This window comes from Blennius ocellaris, assembly GCF_963422515.1.
Source record: "Blennius ocellaris genome assembly, chromosome: 17".
In the NCBI taxonomy this organism is placed as follows: domain Eukaryota; kingdom Metazoa; phylum Chordata; class Actinopteri; order Blenniiformes; family Blenniidae; genus Blennius; species Blennius ocellaris.
The window spans coordinates 15,013,338-15,032,802 of NC_137666.1; the positions used below are offsets into that span (position 1 = coordinate 15,013,338).

Sequence of the window (19,465 nt, forward strand, 5' to 3'; positions counted from 1 at the left end):
TAAGGGGGATGCTTTTGGATGAGGAGAATTCCAGGCAGATAAAAAGCCATTTAGTTTGCGGTATCTACTTAAATTAATGTTTTGTCATGTTTGATCTCCCTCTCCTTCCACACTCCTCCTTTTTGCACGCTGTCACATGTAATACTGTATGTGCCATGCCGACTGTGGGTGGATGAGCTTCACTGACTGTGTCTGACGGAGCCTGAATCCAACGCTGGCAACCCTGAATGAGACAGGAGCTCCAAACAGCATCACAAAAGAAGGCATTGGAGATTTTTGTAAGGATCAAGAAAACTCTCCAGCATTTTGTAGACATGTTACATAATGCCTTACAGGAAAGAAGGTATTGAACAGGATGTTCAGTTTCCTGTAATCCTGGTAATGATGCAGGGAACAGCATATTGCAAGGTCCCCCAGCAGCTTGTGTAACATCCTTGACATCCATGTCACATCTGACACTAAACTGTGTTGTTTAGAATCCGTCACAGTTGCAAGCATCAAATGCCTCGGCTCCAATCGATTGCCACGATTGAGCGGCACAAAAAAAGTGGAGAAGTTGTGCAGAAAGCCTGTTTCAGCACTGCTGGCAAATGCTGGCGTGGTGAGTGACAAAGTGCTGGCTGCCAGCACTTACATAGTCAGGCATCATAATCACAGAGGTGCTAAAAATAGAGGTCTATATTCATTGCAATGCTTTAAAAGCTGAATGGAGTTTTTGCCGTTTTCACCCTCGTGGCTAAAAGTTTTATTTTTACCAAGATACTACTTGCCGCTGTGCTTCTGTGATGCTCAGTAATACACAAAGCCTTTATCTTTAGACATCTGGCAGCTTTTTTTTCAATGACACGCAGATGCCTGGGCGGACTTTTTGATGAGTGAAGATTGTGCATCGCAATCCAGACATGAAAAATGCATTTTCTGAGTCTTTTATTGAGGGTCCAAGTAAAAACATCCCTTGTTCATTCATTATGCAGCTGCAAGAAGTGCAATTGGACAGCAGTCATGTATTTCTGAGGGTGAAGATGTGGTTTTACAGGTGAAGTTACAAATGGATTAATGCAGACTTGGGCAACATAAAGCCCAGGGGCCATATGTACCGGGGGGGGTGTCACTGGGAAACCCTTAATCAAATGAAATTTACTGTTATTATTAGCATTATGATGCCTAAAATGGTCCCAATTTTCAAGTCATTGGCCGTTATTACATTACTGGTTGTGTCTAACACCGAGACTCGCAGAACTAGAAATATTGGTGTAAAATTGATGTTTCACAGTGGCTTAAACAAGGCGGTTAATGAACAAATAATTTTATCGACTGAACTTGAAATTTAGAAAAGTCTTCATGATTTCCAAAGAAAAACTGACACAGAGCAACAGAAGCACAAAAAAGTGATAGTTCTTACAGAGCAAAACTCAAGTCACCTTAAGTATCGGTCTTTCAATAGTAGTGCTGATTTTTTTGTTGTGTAAATTAGTTATCAAACTCTGGGTTCAGGTGATGGCAACTTGAGGTTGGACACTTGCAGGCATTTTTCATAATTTATTCCCATAAATTGGCCAAATTGCACAATATTATAGAATGATTGTGATTTTTTTTTTATAACTTATTGGATAGAAGCAATAAAAGTGTATCTCAAAATATAATATTTCATGAGATCATATCAATTCTTACAATTCTTTTTAAAGTTTCAGCCATAATCGTCACATTTTTTTATTTAAAAAGGGACTTTTCCGAGCATGTCATGACCGCAGAAATAATTGACTCAAGAGTTACATTATTTTAGAGAAGCACTTGTAATTGTAAATGTTGAATATATATGTGAAAGGCTGGGGAAGGCTTTGGAATCCATAGGAAGATCTTATAAAGCAGGCACAAATGTGTGTGCAAACACGAAAAAGTCATTTTCTGAGCGTGTCATTGACTGTCCAAGCAAAAATGTCACATATTTATTCATAATGCAGGCGCCATAAGTGCAATAGCAGTGTAGTGGTAGCAGGAAGCTGTTGGGAACATGTAATCTATTTACTTGAGATTAAATTGATGGTACTTTTGTGTGTGCAGTGTGTATGCCTAAAAAGAACGGCAAGCTGTGGGCGGACAGGTGGCAGGTGTCACCGCTGTAAGTCCTTATGTGACTTAAAAATAAATTACATTTCACTTCTCGGCACCATAGGAGGCCTCACCTTCTACCTCATCATCGCCTCTCTGCTTAACCAGGCGACTGCACGGACGTTCAATGGAAACCTGATGTTTCATTAAGAGTGGAAAAATCACAACGGGCGGCTTTGAGTTCGTTTAAGAGCCACTGCTCGTGTGAAACACTTGAAAGATTTCAGCCAAACGTCCACAGAATGAATGCAACTTGTTGACAATGTCATGCAGAATGGTGACACATTCAATAACTATGTCCTTCATCGTCGTTTTAATTTTGTTTGGCGCTCCAAATCTGCCATCGCCAAACTGATGTCCCGTCTCGTCAAAACAGTTTTTTTTTTCACAAAACTTCACTCAGTGTGGCTTTGATGGTGATGCTACTTGTCTTGCAATAAGATCGCTCAATGTTTTAGCTCACATCTCAGCTGCTCTGGCCCCCAGGCCTTACGTTGGTCACACATGTTCTATGCCATAGTAAACATAGGTACAGTTTATTTCATTATATTCTATAATGATGAGTTCCTTTTGTTTGAAGATTAACTCTTTGGGTTCACACTTCATCTTGGGATGTTTCATGGTCTGGTGCCACTTCAGCTGGTATTTAAAAACGTTGCCAGTACAAAAGATTAATTCAGCTCTAATTTTGTTAATTGCTTCAATGAAGCTCTATTCTTTGTCATTTTCTTGGGAGGCTCTTTTTTGCTTTTGACCGATTCATCTTTTTCTTAAGCTGACACGTCACCATTTTCTTTATCATGCTGCTGACTTCACCAGCTTACCATTGTGTACATTGCAGACATTTCAGAATGAGAATCCTTTTATTGTCATTATGCGTATGTTTCTGTACCCATTTTAAACATTGAAATCACTTGCTTTTTAAAACTAAAATTCTGATTTCTTGCTGAGGTCCAATTTCTTTGCATGGTCGTTCATGCTCCTTTTTAAAGGCAACCTCCATCAGACTGCAGTGTGAATACCATCCGAGTGGCATGTTCATGTTGAGATTGGAGTCATTTTTGGTTGGAATTGTGTGGTTTTTGTGAAAATATAGACATTTTCATCACGTACGCTGCACAACAACAAAAAAGAACCTTACGGTTTACATTTAAAGGCTATTATGGCACTTTTTTATCAGTCCGGCCCACTCATGATGAAATCGGGTTGTGTGTGGCCCCTGAACTAAAATGTGTTTGTCACCTCTGCCTTACATGATAACATCAAGTGGCATTAGTGCACACCTGCGTGCCTGTGGAAGGCCTGAGTGAGAAATCACTCATGATCTGTGAAGACGCACACTAAATTTGCCATATTGCATTTGTGTGCATTATAATTCCAGTTTTCAGTGGATGCCAGGAAGGGAAGAGTAGTGAATACAAAAAAATATGCACTGAATGTGGGAACATTCAAAGTGGTCGTTTCTTATTCATGTTCTCACCGTTGTTTTTCTGCTTCGTCCCCCGGCCGCCTATCTGCCACCTCAAGTGCATATGTACTCCCATTTACTCACAGTTCCCTCTCACAGTGTTCTTCTCTTTTTGTTTCATTCTATGATGAATGTCCTCCAACATTTGTAATAGTTTTCCTCCAGCACAGGGATGCAATGTGAAGCAGAGGGATGGATGGGACGCTGTTTTATGAATCTAATAATGCATTACAGCCAAGTGCATGTGTGTGTGTGTGTGTGGTATTGAGTTCCTCTGTGTTACCCGATCTAACCTAATGCAGTACCCCACACTAGTTTATATGTTTAACACTCACTGCATCCTCATACATGTTTTTGTGATTTTGCTTTTCTTTCATGCATCTTTTTTTTCACACTATTCCTGTTCTTCTCTGTTGTCCCCTTTGTTCCTGTTCAAGCTGATAAACTAGTATTTTTGCTTTATTCCCGAGAGCACAATTAGGTAATAAGTAACTAGACGGTAAAGAGTAATAGGTTTAATAAAAAATAATTGCAACTTTACCGGAACTGCAGAGGAGATTCAATGTTGTAAACAAACTGACATTTATTTACATTTTAAATCCTGAAAACAATTATGACATTGGTTTTCATCATCAAGATTAACATTGGAAAAAAGAAAGAAGCGAAAATATATTGTAAAAATAAGTATATTTGCATTCATAATGTAATCCGCACACATGTAGAATGACAAAACAATAGGAATAAATAAAAAGAAATCTGTCACTGTACAAAAAAAGAAAAACATTTTAATTTAACATTGCCATTTGGAGAAAAAAAATCTAACAGAACTGATATTTAATGGGTTCAAATCCAGAAAATAATAATGGAATTGGTTTATATGAGCAAGACCAAAATCAGAAAAAACAAGAAATATATATTCATACAATATTTATATCCGTATTCATACGTGTAGCATGAAAATGTGAGAATCTGGAAAAGGGGAGCAACTTTAAGGATGTGGCAGGTATTATTGGGAGAAAATGTGGTTTCACAGCTCTGCTTCCAGTACGGTACAATTAGGGTGAAGGCAGGATTAGGGTTGGTTAAGTCAGTGGGACGCCTCTTAAAAAATACCACCTCCAGTTTGTGTGTCTTCACTTTATTGTCCGTTCGCAGTATGTTCCACACGTCCCAAAGTCAGACGCAACTCATCACAAAGTCTATTCCAACGTCGTATACAATCTGTAACCTTTCTCTCTTATTACACGGCATAAATACAAACAGTTAGATTCCAGTTTGTTGTACCAGTATTGATAAGGACGTCATCAGGCTGGCAGCCAGTTTTAGTTTATTTCATCATAACATCCTGTGTCCTTTGGAAGTTTTTACAACACAGATAAACGGCCCATGTGCGCCTCTTAAAGCCTTTGAGTAGACGCTCCAATGAGATTATAAATGAGGCCCTTAAGGCCTCTCATGTTAACATTCTGTCAAAGTGTGAAATTCGATTCCAAGACCGGTGCAGGACCCCGTGAAACTTGAAGTGTACTTGAACTCTCTCTTGTAGTCTGCGGTTCCTAATACCATTACTGTTGGCGATGGGCCCAGCTCTTTTTTTCTTTATTTTTTTTTTACAACGGAGTCTTTATCAGACTCTTTAAACTGAGCAATGAACTTGAATATGTCAGCTTAATAAAGCAAACCACCCTAATGAAGCACCATCGAGGCTGCAGGAGTTTTGATTGCAGCAAAGTGTAGGAGATCTGATTAAACTTCAGTGTAGTTTAGAGCTTTAATCACCCTAATGTGGTCATGGTGTTTAATATATCTCTCCTCTAGTGTCTCCAAGGCTGTTCAGTGTGTTATCGTTGGTTTAATTCTAAATACTCCACCATATCATACTTTTGCAGCAAATGCCAGAAATCAAAGACCTTGGGATAGGTCGTGGTTACAGTGTACTCATTGGAGTCCTTTTTTTTTTTTTGGAGAATTTGGAGAGCTGGTTGGAAGAACTCTGTGCAGAAATGATAAATTAAACATAAGCAGCGATGCATTGCCTTCATCTCTCCTTGTGAAAAGACGGTTCTGATATTGAGCTGTAGAAAGCTCCTGTCTGACTGGGCTGCAACAAATTGCTAGAATTTGCAAGAGTTTCCAAAAACATTTCAAAGCGTTTACAGGGGTTGATAATATCACAGCGTCCTGGCGGGACCTTAGAACCTGTTTAAAAAAAATACTTTTCCCCTAATTGGTCTAGTTGCTGCAGATGTCTCGAACTCATCTTGAAAAGTGACACGGATGTAAAACAAGCCTTCAGCGGATCATTCTTCCAGGTTGAGGTCTCCGTCGACACCCTCTATGAGCTCCATCCTGCTTGACGTCTCGTAACGAAAAGATTGGGAGTTTTTTTTTTTACGGTCAATAATTTACGATTGTCTCGCAGAACTGTTGCATTTCTACATCCATTGCAAGATGGTTGCAAACAGCAGGAATTAATGATGTGGTCAATCTTGTGCAAATCTCAAGTGAATACTATACATATATCCAATCAGGATTGTATAGCATGAATGCACAGTTTCAACCCAAATTTGAATATTTCAGCTGAAATGACATGCCGAAGTCCAACTTCTAAATGTTTTATTTTAATTTGTTTCCTAGTTTGCATAGAATCTCACATTTTTGTGTCTCCAGCTAGTCCGTGGTTGTCACAGCCCAGTGAGAAAGCCACTGAAGGACACTAAAGAGAAATTCAAAAGAGAGTTCAGGAAAGTTGGTGCACCAAGAAGAGACTTGATAAAAGAGAGGTGGATTAAGATAAGCCCAAGCCACACTATAATCTTTTTTGAGGGGAAAAGTTTCTCGATAATCCCGAGCAGGTATTACAGAACATTATCTCCTCCTTTCTCTTCACTTTGGTGTCTATGTGTTTTTTTTCCTGTTAAAATTTGGAACATCTAAGCATCCAACTGAGTCACTGTGTGCTTTTTAATCGTACACACACACGCACACACACACACACACACACACACACACACACACACACACACACACACACACACACACACACACACACACACACACACACACACACACACACACACACACACACACACACACACACACACACACACACACACACACACAATTTTTTTCTTCAATTTAATGCTTTCATATTTTTTGAGTTGGTTAAGAAAAAGTTTGTTACTGACTCACGACAACTTACGACAACTTACATCCAGCACTTTAAATGTTCACCAAGCACTTTGAGTGGCACACACCACTTCAAGATGATGCTATTTGCACATATAAATGATATTGTTTTTAACTTGTTTATTGAAACGTCTGTTGTTGCCTGTAGGCGTTTTCCCTTTCAATAAGCAGATAGCATCATCTTCAAGTGGTGTGTGCTGTACCAAACTGGCTGTTCGTTACGTTGATAGAGCGGAATCTGTCCGCTTGAGATTGCGGGAAAGTTAACGGTTATATTGGTCACGTAAATGTGTTCATGAGGCTTCCAAAGCAGATTGGTTCTGTGTGTATAGGTTTGTTTTTTGTGTGTGTCAATGAAGTGATGTATGAAATGGTGAAGCTGAATAGGTTGCAGTAACACTAAGCGACACAAAAGGGAAACCTTGTAGTTCTTTTTGCACTGAATACAAATCATCTTTTAGAATTCTTAGAATTTGTGTGGGGGTGTGTGTGTGTGTGTGTGTGTGTGTGTGTGTGTGTGTGTGTGTGTGTGTGTGTGTGTGTGTGTGTGTGTGTGTGTGTGTGTGTATCAATGCTTATTTTTTTATTAACGGAAATCACCAAATTGCCAACTAGTATTATCACTGATAGCGTGTTCAAACTAAGTTGAGCGTGTGGTTTTTGGTTGTCATCCTCGCTCTCCATAGAAAAAGTCATGGAGTTCATGTGTCTATCAAGTAATGACTCTTGTTGAGCACAGAGGTTTGTGCTTGACAAAGTTCACATTCAGGACAGTCATTTCGAACTTATATGATCCTGTGATTGCAAATACAATAGATTTGATATCTCAGCTTGAAGATATCTCGGAACTGGACTTCCAATCACAGAAATACTGAAACTAAAAGAAATTATAATTCACTAATCACCCAATAAAGTATTTTTTTAATTGCCTGTTGTATATGATAACGTATAGGAAGAGCAATGATTTACTAGTTTTTTAGTTTTTTTAGCTGAGAACTTCTTGTTTGACCAAATATCTGCCTTACGATTGTGGAGACATTTCTAATGGGACAAACATGATCGGTCATTGGTGTACAAGGTTAAACATCAAATTAAGACCCATGACCCCATTTACACAATATTTTCAAGTGAAAATGGAAAACTTTGATTGAGTCTTGGTCTTGAAACATTGCTGTGTAATCGGAGTCTTAAACTTTTCAATAGGGCTCATATGGAAAATATGTAAATCTGACGGAGAAAGTCAGTTCCTTAGAAATGAACAAACTTTCTGTGGTCTTGTGAGATCCCAACACTCACGTGTTACAAACATCGGTGCCGAATGGGCTCCACATGTCTTAGCATTGTGTTTTTTCATGTCCATATGAGCATACTAGTATATTTGGTTGTAAAATGCTCCCTTTGTATTTCTTTCTCCATTCCATTGTGAACACAGTCATTGTGAAGGATGAGTGTAATCTTCATTTGGTCAGTCCATACAGTAAACTATACTCAGACAGACAGAGTGACTCCTCTTACTGTCCGTCCTCTCAGAGTTGCTCTGCTCCCCTCAACAGCAGGCGCCACATATCGTATTATAGACTGATAAAATTATTATATTATATATAATGCGTTTCTTGTACATGCTGAGGCAGGACTATGTTGGACTGTTGCAAACTAAACTACCTTCAGAGGCATTTACATCTAGTCTATGGAGTGATGGCAACTGTGACAAACATCTGAGGTGAATTAACAACCGTCTTGTTTCAGTGAACTTTCAGATTTTATAACCTCACTTCTCTGAGCATCAGTTGTCATCGTCGCTCTCTCATGAGGTGAGCTGTGATACACAGTGGCTCGAAACAACCTTCGTGAAAAGAATATGATTTTATTTTTGTTTAAAGTACGATCACCGAGTTTGCCTACCAAGGACTGAGTTCTATCACGTTTTGTGCAAGATGTGGAATTATATTAGAATAAATAACTGATAGGTTTCTCTGAAAGTCCACACAGTATAATAATCCTCCTCCACGTCTTTTTCAAGGTCATGTCAATGAAAAATGGTGTTAAAATCAGTTCTTCTAAGAAAAAGCTTTTCTTGACAATGTCCCTGCCTTAAAAGTAAAAAGTACATTCACGATATACTTTTTGCAAGCACTTATGCGATTCTTTTTTGATTGTAGTAGCTTTGTACTACTTGAAATTTCATCACAGTATAACCAAAACCATGATTGTTAAGTTATTAAGGCCAGTTTTGTCAGCTTCACCTTGTTGTTATTCCAAACTCATATCTGAAAACAGAAGTTTCACAGGTTTCATTATTTCAAAACACACAGGATGCAATCTAATTTCAAATGTCATATTGAGTATTAAACACAAGAGATACCGGAACCCATAATAATGACTATAATAACTAAAAAACAAAGACTGTGAACAATCCGCCACCTGATGCCCAAAAGTGGCATTACCTACATTTTGTTTATTGCACCTTTAAATGATACCATTAATATGATGGTACGACTGTAATGTGAATGAGCAGTCAGGGACCATATCTCCAACTGGTCTCATGTGATTTCCATAAAGTAAAGTAGCCTTTGTTACCATTCACCAGCTTATTGAAAAAAATAACATACACCTCTGTTTCTCATCCATTTCTGGCCCACATGTAAATAATAAATGTAGTTTGGGGAGAGAAAAAAAAAACTTGGAATATCACTTCTCGGACCATTTAATGATCTTCACAGAAGATTTATTTTCTTTTTCTGCTTCAGACCTCGTGAGAATGCTCGCCGGCCGTATTGAATGGACATGATAGGAAACCGCAACAATGTGGCCAAGTGGAGCTTTTTATTAAGTTGCAAACTCAATGGGGTTTGAAGACTTATTCTCAAGATTGGGCCTCGATGGACCCAAGGGCTTCGAATTGTCTTTGAGGAGCTGCTCTTTTTTTTTTTTTTGCCTTCTTCAAATTAAACAACTGACAATTATAATTAATTGGGCCTTGATATACTGGTGTTGATGGACGGAGTTGTTTAAATCTGAGTGTGAGATACTAATGCATAGCACCCAAATGTACAACCTAATCATATTATTTTTGTATTTCTAGTTATTCAGGTTTGCTTTTGGTGTCCTGGTGAGTTTTAAATCTGTCAAAAAAGAAATGACATAAAACTCCAACCTGCAACATAAGCTTTGATAGACAAATTACGGTAATGCCTAGAGCGTTTTCGTTTGTAAAATGCAACGTCTCACTGAGACTCCAATCCTCTTCACATTGTCAATGAGAGGTAAGTGACAGGAATGTCGCTGGCTGCTTGTTTTCCACACTCTTTCTACATCGTTCAGTCTTACGCCAGCCACGCAACAGCATCAGCTTGATCTGTACAGCAAATACCCATCCCAAACATTCATGGACATCACAAACCACAAGATACAAATAAAATACCAAAAAAAGTCTAAGAAAACTAAACATTTACACCCAAAACTAGAGCATTCTCAATGCATTCAGAGGCTATGACGCAAGCTGACCTTGAGATAAAAAACTGTGCTGTTGCTTTACTTAGTTGTTAATAGTGGAATAAATATCCAGAGGCCATGATGCCACACTAAGCTGCACTCGGCTGCATAATCCAGAAAGCAACGAGGTAAGTGATTGTTCAGGATAAGAAAAGAGTCCGTAACTAGAGTGACTTGGCACCTGTGCCTTTTTGCAAAATCATGTTCATGAGAGAGTGTTTGAGTGGATACCGGAGTCTTGAGAGTAGCGAGCAAACGCCTATGTGCTGCCAGAGATGCAGTGGCAGAAAGTCAACATTTGCAGCTTCATTTGCTGGGAAATAACTGCTGCAATACCTCAAACCATGAAGCAAATCCCATGTTTTAAAGAGGAAGATAAAGTCTGCCCTGAAAGAGATCAGGATTTTGTCAATGATGTGGGAATGGGAGGTTCTAGTTTTCAGCAAAGCCTTTTATTCTCCAGCTACGAGACTGGTCAGGCTAACCCTAGCCCAACACAGCAGACACTGGTGTAGGTTTTTTTGGGGACATTTCACTGTATTTTGTACCAGAGGTTTTCATTAAAATTGGCTTCATATTAAGATTGATTCAATTTATTAATCTCTTCTATGGTTATATTGTAGATTAAGGCTGGGTACACCTTGAGCATATCACTTGTCCATCACAGGAGAAACGCAGTGAGACGGCCAATCACGCTCTTATATTCACATCTACAAGCTATTTAGTCGATGAGGATTTTACCAAAACAAGGTGTTGATTGATTGATTTATTTTTGCCTTTTCTGCAGCTTTCAGCTGCATGATCTGCATGATCTTATGGACTCATGCATTTCATGCCAGTGCTATTCCTTCAGCATAAAGGCACTGCAACATTACTTCAATCAAACTTGCAGTTGGTATGTTCTTTGTAACTTTGACGCGATGCATGTTGCATCACCGTCTGAAAATGTGCTGTCATGACACCAGAGTCTGAGTAACCTTTACTTTTAGAAAAAAATAAACAATTAACTCTAAAAACTGGCCATGTGTATTCACAAACTCCTTTGAAGATCGATTTTATAGATAATCCAAATGAAATTAGAGAGAAAAAAACCTCTGGATTGTTCAGCAAACATTTCATTGTGAACATTAAATATTGATAAACAATGAGATTAGTAACTACATTTGAAGAGTTACAAACAACAAAATGTATTCATGCAGTCCTTTAGAGACATTTCAGTGTTGTAGCAGAATTACCTTTTCCTTATTATGTGACAAGAGGCTGATACTTGTATGAATGATGAAGTGTGCTAGACGGCTTATTGATAATCTCCCTGGAGACAAACCATTAGGATTCATTCTTATTTGGTCGTCTCTGTCTTTTCAAGAGGTGCCTTTTTTTTATATAAGCTCCTCTCTTTAATTAAAAGAGACGCTTATCTGATCTTTCACACTCAGTCTCGGGGAGAAGTGTAATAACCGAGAGACGGAGATAACCACCAAGTGCAACAGTAAAGGAATGCTAACACAGTCACAAATAGAAGACATTGAGCTGAGAGAAATACGAGGTCTGTCTATATCACTGAAGTCATTTTGGACAACAAAGAGCCTGTCAGTCAAATACAAGGACAAAAAGCATTGATAACACCTGCTGAGCCACCTCCACATCTGTCTTTGTTTGGGTTCCTGGAGCTTTCTTCTATTAGAAATCTTTTGCATATTTGTACCATGTGAACGGCAATAATGATATTCAGTGTCACAGAAACGCTTTACACAAAAAAGAAAAACCCTATGATTATACAAAGTGATGAAAGGAAGTGTCCTTGGTTTTTGATTTTCACATTTGCAGTAGGAGGATTCTGCAGTGTTTCCCCACAAATAGAAGAGAAGCTGTTCAATAACAGCGTGAAGGCGATGGTAACAAAAAATCAGTAGCTCCAGTGTAACTTTGCATCAATCAAAATTTCTGTGAGGACCTGGCAGATTTTCAACATCCTAATTTGTAGTGGTGTGAGTAAAGCATTATAAAGTAATATGGAAAAAGTATGGAAAGCAAAGACAAGTTAAGGAGAGGAGGTAGTTGAGAGAGGCCATGGAAAGGGGAGATTGGACGAATACTTTGCAAGAGGAACTGAATGGTAGGGTAACAAGTCTTGGAGAGATGGGATCTTTAGGAAAGGAGTAGAAAGAAAAACACGTAAAGGACAGAAGCTGAAGCATATTTGAGAAATACACATTCAGACTTAAAAGGGAATAGGAACATCGATCTTCCACCTGATATGATTCCATTAGGAGAGACGGATCTTTGGCCACTACTGAGGCCACGACTAAGGCCACTGCTAAGAGGGAGAAAAAAAGACTTGTATTTTTTAATCTTATGTTTGTTAGCCTTAATAATGTTTTTTTTTTATTTTATTTTTTTAAAATCACGTGTAATCTTAGATTTACTGTGTATATTTTCAAGATATGAAGCTTGTGTCCGAGCCAGGTTACATAACGTGCGGTCAGAAACTGTACATCATGGTAAGGTGTACATATTGTCTATGAGCATTTAGTTATGATAGAAGTCATGGGTACAGAGAAATGGTGAGATGGGATAATTCTTCAAAAACACTCAGGCTTTAGTGACGACAACATTCCAAAAAGAATCCCAGAGAGAATAAATCAGAACCTCAAGTGGGCAACTGTGACCATGTCTAGATGTGTTTCAGTATATACTGTAGAGAGAAGATAAGGTAGAAAAGCAGAAGGAGAGGCCAGCGAGGAGCCAAGGTTGACAGTGTAATGTGGGCTTTAATGATGGTGAACAAGTAATGCACTTCAGTAAAGATGTTGCTGATAGATTGAACAGATCTCTGAGAAAAACACAAATTGTGTTTGCAGTTCAAGTTACTCCCGAGGTTAATATGATGACTGTCAATCTAGAGAATTATAATATCTGTTGCAAATGGAAGAATTGGTGGATGGCGGAAAACCAGGAGGAGGCAACATAACCAGATAGTGAAAGATTTAGTTGTATGTATCATACATTGAGACAAAGACAGAACAATTTAGGAGGTCCAAGCAAGGAAAGTTTAACATTTCCATTTCTTTATATTATAGAGATGATAGAAGGCAGGAAGAAGGCAGCGGTGTGACAACTTGGAGGCTTGTGATTCAGGAACTGCAGGTAGATATAGGAGAAACTCATGCTTTCCCCCGGGAAAGAGTAGTGATATAAAGCCTAACGTACTGTTGTGGTCTATCAGTTGATTTCCTTGAGCTGAGAGTCGCTTGGATTATTTTGAGGAAGGGAAAAAAAATGTAGGTATGTAAATTTAAAGGCAGACATTAACTATCTAGGATTGAAAGTTGTTGGGATGTAGTTTCACAGCAAGCATCATGTGTGGCTGCAGTCTCCACCGGCAGCATTTCAGCTTGTCGACTGTCCCCCCCCCGTTATTTTATGTTTCTAATTTCTGTCTTGTTACCACCAGGTATGAAATTATTAGTGCTGTCAGTTGATAAAAATAGATCTTTCAAATAGCCAACAACACTTTCAGTTTGAATTTGCAGAACATGAATGAATAAATAAATGAACCCTTCATGGAAACGATATGCATATTGCACATATTGATATCGTGATAATGATAGATTTAGGATAAATAGTGCAGCTGTATTAACAGGTGATTACATTCATGTGTGTGCCACTTAATGCTCAGTGTGAGAGAGCAAAGCATTATGGGATTGATGGTGGTGCATCTTTTCTGGCGTATTAAAGATGCTGATCGAATTGGGAAAAAAAAGGTTTTAAAATTGCCCCGTTGACACGATGACACCCAGGCCCACTCGATACCACTTCCCACCCTTCGGTTCGTGTGAGTCCAGCAATATTTTAACTCGAGCTTCCCCGTTCCAGTGAATTGTTAGTGTTTCATATTTGCTGCCACGCGCCATTTAACTGACCTTTGCCTCGTTTTGGAGATTGAATCAGAGGCGTGTTGTTCAAAGCGAACCTTCCACCGTCATTTAGTGCTCCGCGGCTTGGATCAGTGTGCAGAAGAAAGGTCGGAGATAAATGCGGGAGCAGCTTCTTTTGATGCAAATGGCGTGAGAAACGGGCGTCTGTAATTGTGGATCTCAGCATGGCTCAGTGCCTTTCCTCTGAGCTCCAGCTTGTTTATCTGCTTTGAGCTGCTGTGATATTAACATCTTTTCCTCTCTCTCTTTTTCACTCTCCCTTCACCCCCCCACCCTTTGTATGTTTTTTTTTTTTTCCTGGAAGGTGTTGCCAGGCATACTGCAGAAGCACTGCTGTATCTTACCAGACAGGAACACAGGTAAGAACCAAAGCGAGGTGAGACGGGAAGGCGAAAGCCAGGCAGTGAGAGTAGTGATTTCTGGGTACTCCACTGGTGGATCACATTTGCCCGTGTGCATGTTTTTGTCCGTGTTCTTTACATCTGGGAGCTCATTTGTTCTGACCCCACTGTTTCACCTTCTTAAATTTAAATCCCAACCCCCCCTCCCAAAAAAAAAAGTCTGATCTGCTCACTTTTTTTCCTCCTGATATGACGGTGGGAGGGGAGGATTTGGGGTCGGTTGTTGCGAACTTGTGATGATGACGAGCTTCTTCACATCATTGCAGGTGTGAAGAGGTTCCTGATGAAATTGAAGAGCAGGGAGATATATTCAGGTACCTGGCCTCAGTCCTCTCAATAATGACTTTTTTCCCCCCTTTCTTTTTTCTCCTTACTCTGCGCTTTCTTTTGCCGACTCAACCTCTTCAACCTCTGGACTACTCTGAGGCTGCATGGGCTCCAGAACCATTCATCCCACTAACAAAATCTCAACGACGCTGTTTTCTGCCATTTCATCATCTTAATAACTCCTTCCACAGTACACTTAGTCCTCTGTGGTGAAATTATATTTTTTTCTGTTCTGCTTTTAAGACCTATTGCACACAACTTTTTTTAATCTATTTATTTGGACAAGATATTCAAGAGTTTTATCATTTATTTTAAAAGGTTGTGTGTTTTCTATATTTCCATACACAACACACTCTCCTTGGTTGTAACACACTTGCTGAAGGGCAAAGTAAGGTTGCACCATACCTCCGGCGTAAAGAGAGACTTGCTATGAGTTTTTAAGTGCAGAGTTATAACTGGTAACTGTGGGGCATCTCACAGCGTGAAATTAATGTTTGACAGAGCATATAAGCAAGATTATTAGCGCTTGGGCAGGGGAGTAAAAAAAAAAAAACTTGGGGAAAAACATATAAATCATAAGTAATTCTGAGCTTGAAAGTTCAAATCCAATCCGCCCTGTCAATAATGTATGCATTGCGAAGGATGCAGGGTGGGTGGGACGAGCAGGTTCAATGAATCACAGTGAAGTTTGTGACGGGGAAAAAGAAATTCTTAGGATACTTCAAGGGCACCTTTCATGCTTGTTTGTGTTTCTATTCTGCACCTACCTCTTAAGCAGTTTAAAGAACTCCTGTTTATTTGCCACTTTTTAACTACTATTTATTGATGATTTACTCTTTAAGGTAATTTTCTCTGTCAGTATATGTTTCAGTGCACGTAGAAAATTTGGATTCGGAATTCTGATCACAAAATCAACAAAACATTATATAAAGATGGTTACACTTCTTTTGCCTGAATTCTCCTTTGCTCGAGAATGAAGTTCATACAGACTGGAAGCCTTTATATTTTAAAGTGATCTGAACATCATTACATGGCACCAGATGGTATTACAGTATAGTGAAATGCACTCTTGCATAACTTTTACTGATTATGAGTCAGCAGGATACCATAGTATTGATTAAGAAATCCCATTTCCGTCTCTATAACTGGAAATTGTTGTCAATATCTTCAATTACTTATAGAATATATGTAAAATGGAATGCATTTTCTTTTTCACCTTACCAGTCATGTGGTCGTAGCACACAGGAGAAACTGACTTTTTTCCATCCCTCTTTCCCATCAGTAGCTCTGAAACCTACTGTCTGTGCACAGCGAGCGCTCACAATTTGACACCGGTATTTTCTGTGATGTTTATGACGTGAACTTGTCCAATAGCGACTAAAACTTTCCTCTCCAAGGCAGTTGCTTAAACATGTGTTTAACCTCAGTAGTTCAATGTTTAGCCACATTTGAAAACAGCTAGGGTTGCACCTAAATCTCAAAATGTGGAGCAGCTCCCCTTTAACTTTCCCAGCAGGAAGAGGGTGCAGAGTGTTTCGTAGAGGTGGCTGGTGCTCGGTGTATGAATATGGAGGACCCCGGGGGTGAACCTCTCAACTGGTGTCAGAACAAAGTGTTCTGACAGAGTGAACACATATTAAAATATCCTTATAATAACCTTATGAATATGGATCTCTGGAAATGTACCATTACAGGCACTTTGCAGGGAAACAAAATTAACTGTAACTTCATATGTTTATATCCAACATAGATCCACTTTCGTAGATTGATTCATGTGGAGGTTACAACGTGTTCATGAGACCAGCATTCTGACAGCATCATTAGTGTATCTACACTTGCAAATATTTTTTTCAGAATAACTGCTACTGAAAATACCTTTACTTGATGTCAGAAAGACACACTACAAGGTACTTGTCTTTGAGTAGTGGTTTATCAACAAACCTCTTATTTTGTCAAAATAAAGTTCATGATCCAGCTACAAGTTCCCTCTTAAATGGACTTTTCTGCAGAGTAATGTCCACTTTGGCATCCTGTTTCCATGGCGACGCAGTTTCTGGTGTCAGTAGATGCAAAGACCGCATTTTGTCCATTTTTCATAAGCAGAACTTGTGCTGAATCAGTGATGTAGTGCTGCTGTATTGCATATGTTAAGCGGGCGACATGAATTAACACTGGCATTGGGGGACGATGCTCATTAGTAAGTACAGTAGTGTTGAGTCAGGCCTGAAGTTTTATTGGAAGAAACTTGAGGAGGGAAAGAACGAGGGTCAAATATCAGATAAATGGTGAAGAGAAAATGGGATTATATGAGACCATGGGAAGTGATGGCCATGGGAAAAATATAAAGTCTATTTTTGGCGGCGAATGGAATTAATAAGCTGCATTGTGTGCATCTGATCATGTGTGTGGATCTGCTCTGCTGCACTCCTGCATTGAGTGAACGGCGCCCTCTCCTGGCTACTTTCTTCAACAATCCACCATTCTCAGAAATGCATTTCTCATCCAGTCCCGACATCTGCTCTTACTTGAAAGCCAGTGCAGAGAAACTGAAGGGATGAGGCTTATCGTAATCTTACACACTGGCTGTTATCAGCGTGTCCCACTGCTCCTAATGTGCTCCACACGCACAACTTCCCCTGATGAGCATTCAGCTTTTCAATGCCACACATTCAGATTTTTTCACCCTATTTATAGACATTAATTAGCTTGTGAATATCTCACCATTCTGTGGCTATATTTCATGTCGGTGATGAATTTTTTGCATCCTATTATCATCTCTTCCTGTCCCACAAAGCCAAAGCCACCCACCAAATCCTGCTCCGGCAATAAATTCACCTCCAGCCTTTTCCTTGTGTAAATCACTTAACTGTTTACTGGTACAGTCTGACACTGAGTGCATGTGCACATCCACTGAAGGAGCACCAAGGTGGTGGGAGTTATTAATACACAGTGTGAATAAAATTAGGTTAACATTGTCTTTCATTGCTTAGGCTGTTTTACAATCTGTGTAGGTGTTCTGTGGAGAGACATGCTGACTATTGCATTCTGGGAAACCTTTCTGTCATCCTTTGCAGGATTTCAATACTGTTGTTCTGCATTCATGGCCTTGTATCCCCATCGATTTTGGTTTCCCCCTGAGTCTCACAACCTGCTCTAACAGTATCATTCTTACACACATACAAGTACACACACATTCCCATTATCCATTGCCTCCATTTTCAAATCCCATTTTCTGCACACTGCACCTGGGTTGTTATTGTTCTTCTTGCTTACTTTACTATAAGGAGAATGCTGGTAATGACAGCCACCAACAACCTGAAGCTTTCTTTGCATGAATTGTAATTAGAATATGACATTTATTTTCTGGCCAGATTTGCTAAATTTGACCTGTTTATATCTTTTTCAAAGACATTTTGGTAAATTGAATTGACAACATGTAATGGTAGTGTTTCTTATTGTTGCAATTTCAAAAGAACCACAACAAAATTTATTAGTCCAACCAATATATCTATCTTAAATATTGGTGGTCCCCAAGGTTCAACTGGATGACATAAATGACAACTTTCACAGTGTAGAGTATTATGGGACTGATCCACTGACTGAATGGGATGATTCTCTCGGTGCATAGAAACCCCTGCACCAATCTCGTGACAATGTAAATGCAACTTGTGTATTTGAGTTAGACAAAGCATTTAGACACTGATGTGGCTATATGTGAGTGCTTTATGGAGTTTATGTTATATTTAACAAAAAAGCCATTTTTAAATTGCTCAGATGAGGTTATACTGTGTGGGTGGCTGGGGCTTTGTTGATGGATGAAGTGCTCTTCCAGTTACCCTGTCCATATGTTGAAGTTTCTTGTAATGGACGTTGAGCATGATGAATGATGGCCATTGTCATTAGTGTGTGGGTCTATTTGTTTGTTTGTGAGTGGATGAGTGTAACTAATGGTGTAAAACGCTTTGAGAGCGCTGAAAACTTGCAATTGGAGAATTATGTGGGATTGCTCAATAATGGGGAAATCTATCCAGAAAAGTAGAGTTTCTAAAATGATTAAATCTTTAAGGACACTTTCATTCTCCAGATTAGGCTGTAGATCCAAGTTAAAAATAATCCTGAAAATCGAATAAAACAATATTCACACACATTGTAGAAGGAAAACATTGCTGGAGCTGGATTCAGCTGGTGAACTATAAACCAATGAGAGTGAAGTCCACCTTCCACACCCAAAAAAAATACAAGTTAGTATACAAACCACTCAGGCACAAGATGGCACAAGTTGAAAGAAACCTAAATCCGGGGGTCAAGGTGAGAGCGCAACGTAAACGGGGGGGATAACCACCTTTTATCCTGGCATAGCCTCAGTGATTGGCTGGCAGAGTTGCCTTATTTATAGCAACCACACATCTTTCTATGCTCCTTCAAAGTGATGAAACATTGGTTCCTCGTAGTATTAAAAATCTAATTTTTGAGTTGAGTTTAGCAAATCTGTTTCTTTCCTCTCCAATAAAAGGATTAATGTGAAATGTATGCTGTTTATT

The 19,465-nt window shown here is 39.1% G+C and overlaps 1 protein-coding gene across 1 annotated transcript in view; it reads left to right on the plus strand.

The window, feature by feature from the left end:
* Positions 1–14,503: 14,503 nt before the first annotated feature.
* The window catches only part of dlgap2a (discs, large homolog-associated protein 2a), a gene marked incomplete at its 3' end in the record, with an annotated part of 190,273 nt that continues 185,311 nt past the window's right edge, over positions 14,504–19,465 (plus strand). Inside the window, exon 1 of the mRNA XM_080512483.1 lies at positions 14,504–14,555. The remainder of the gene's footprint in view (positions 14,556–19,465) is intronic.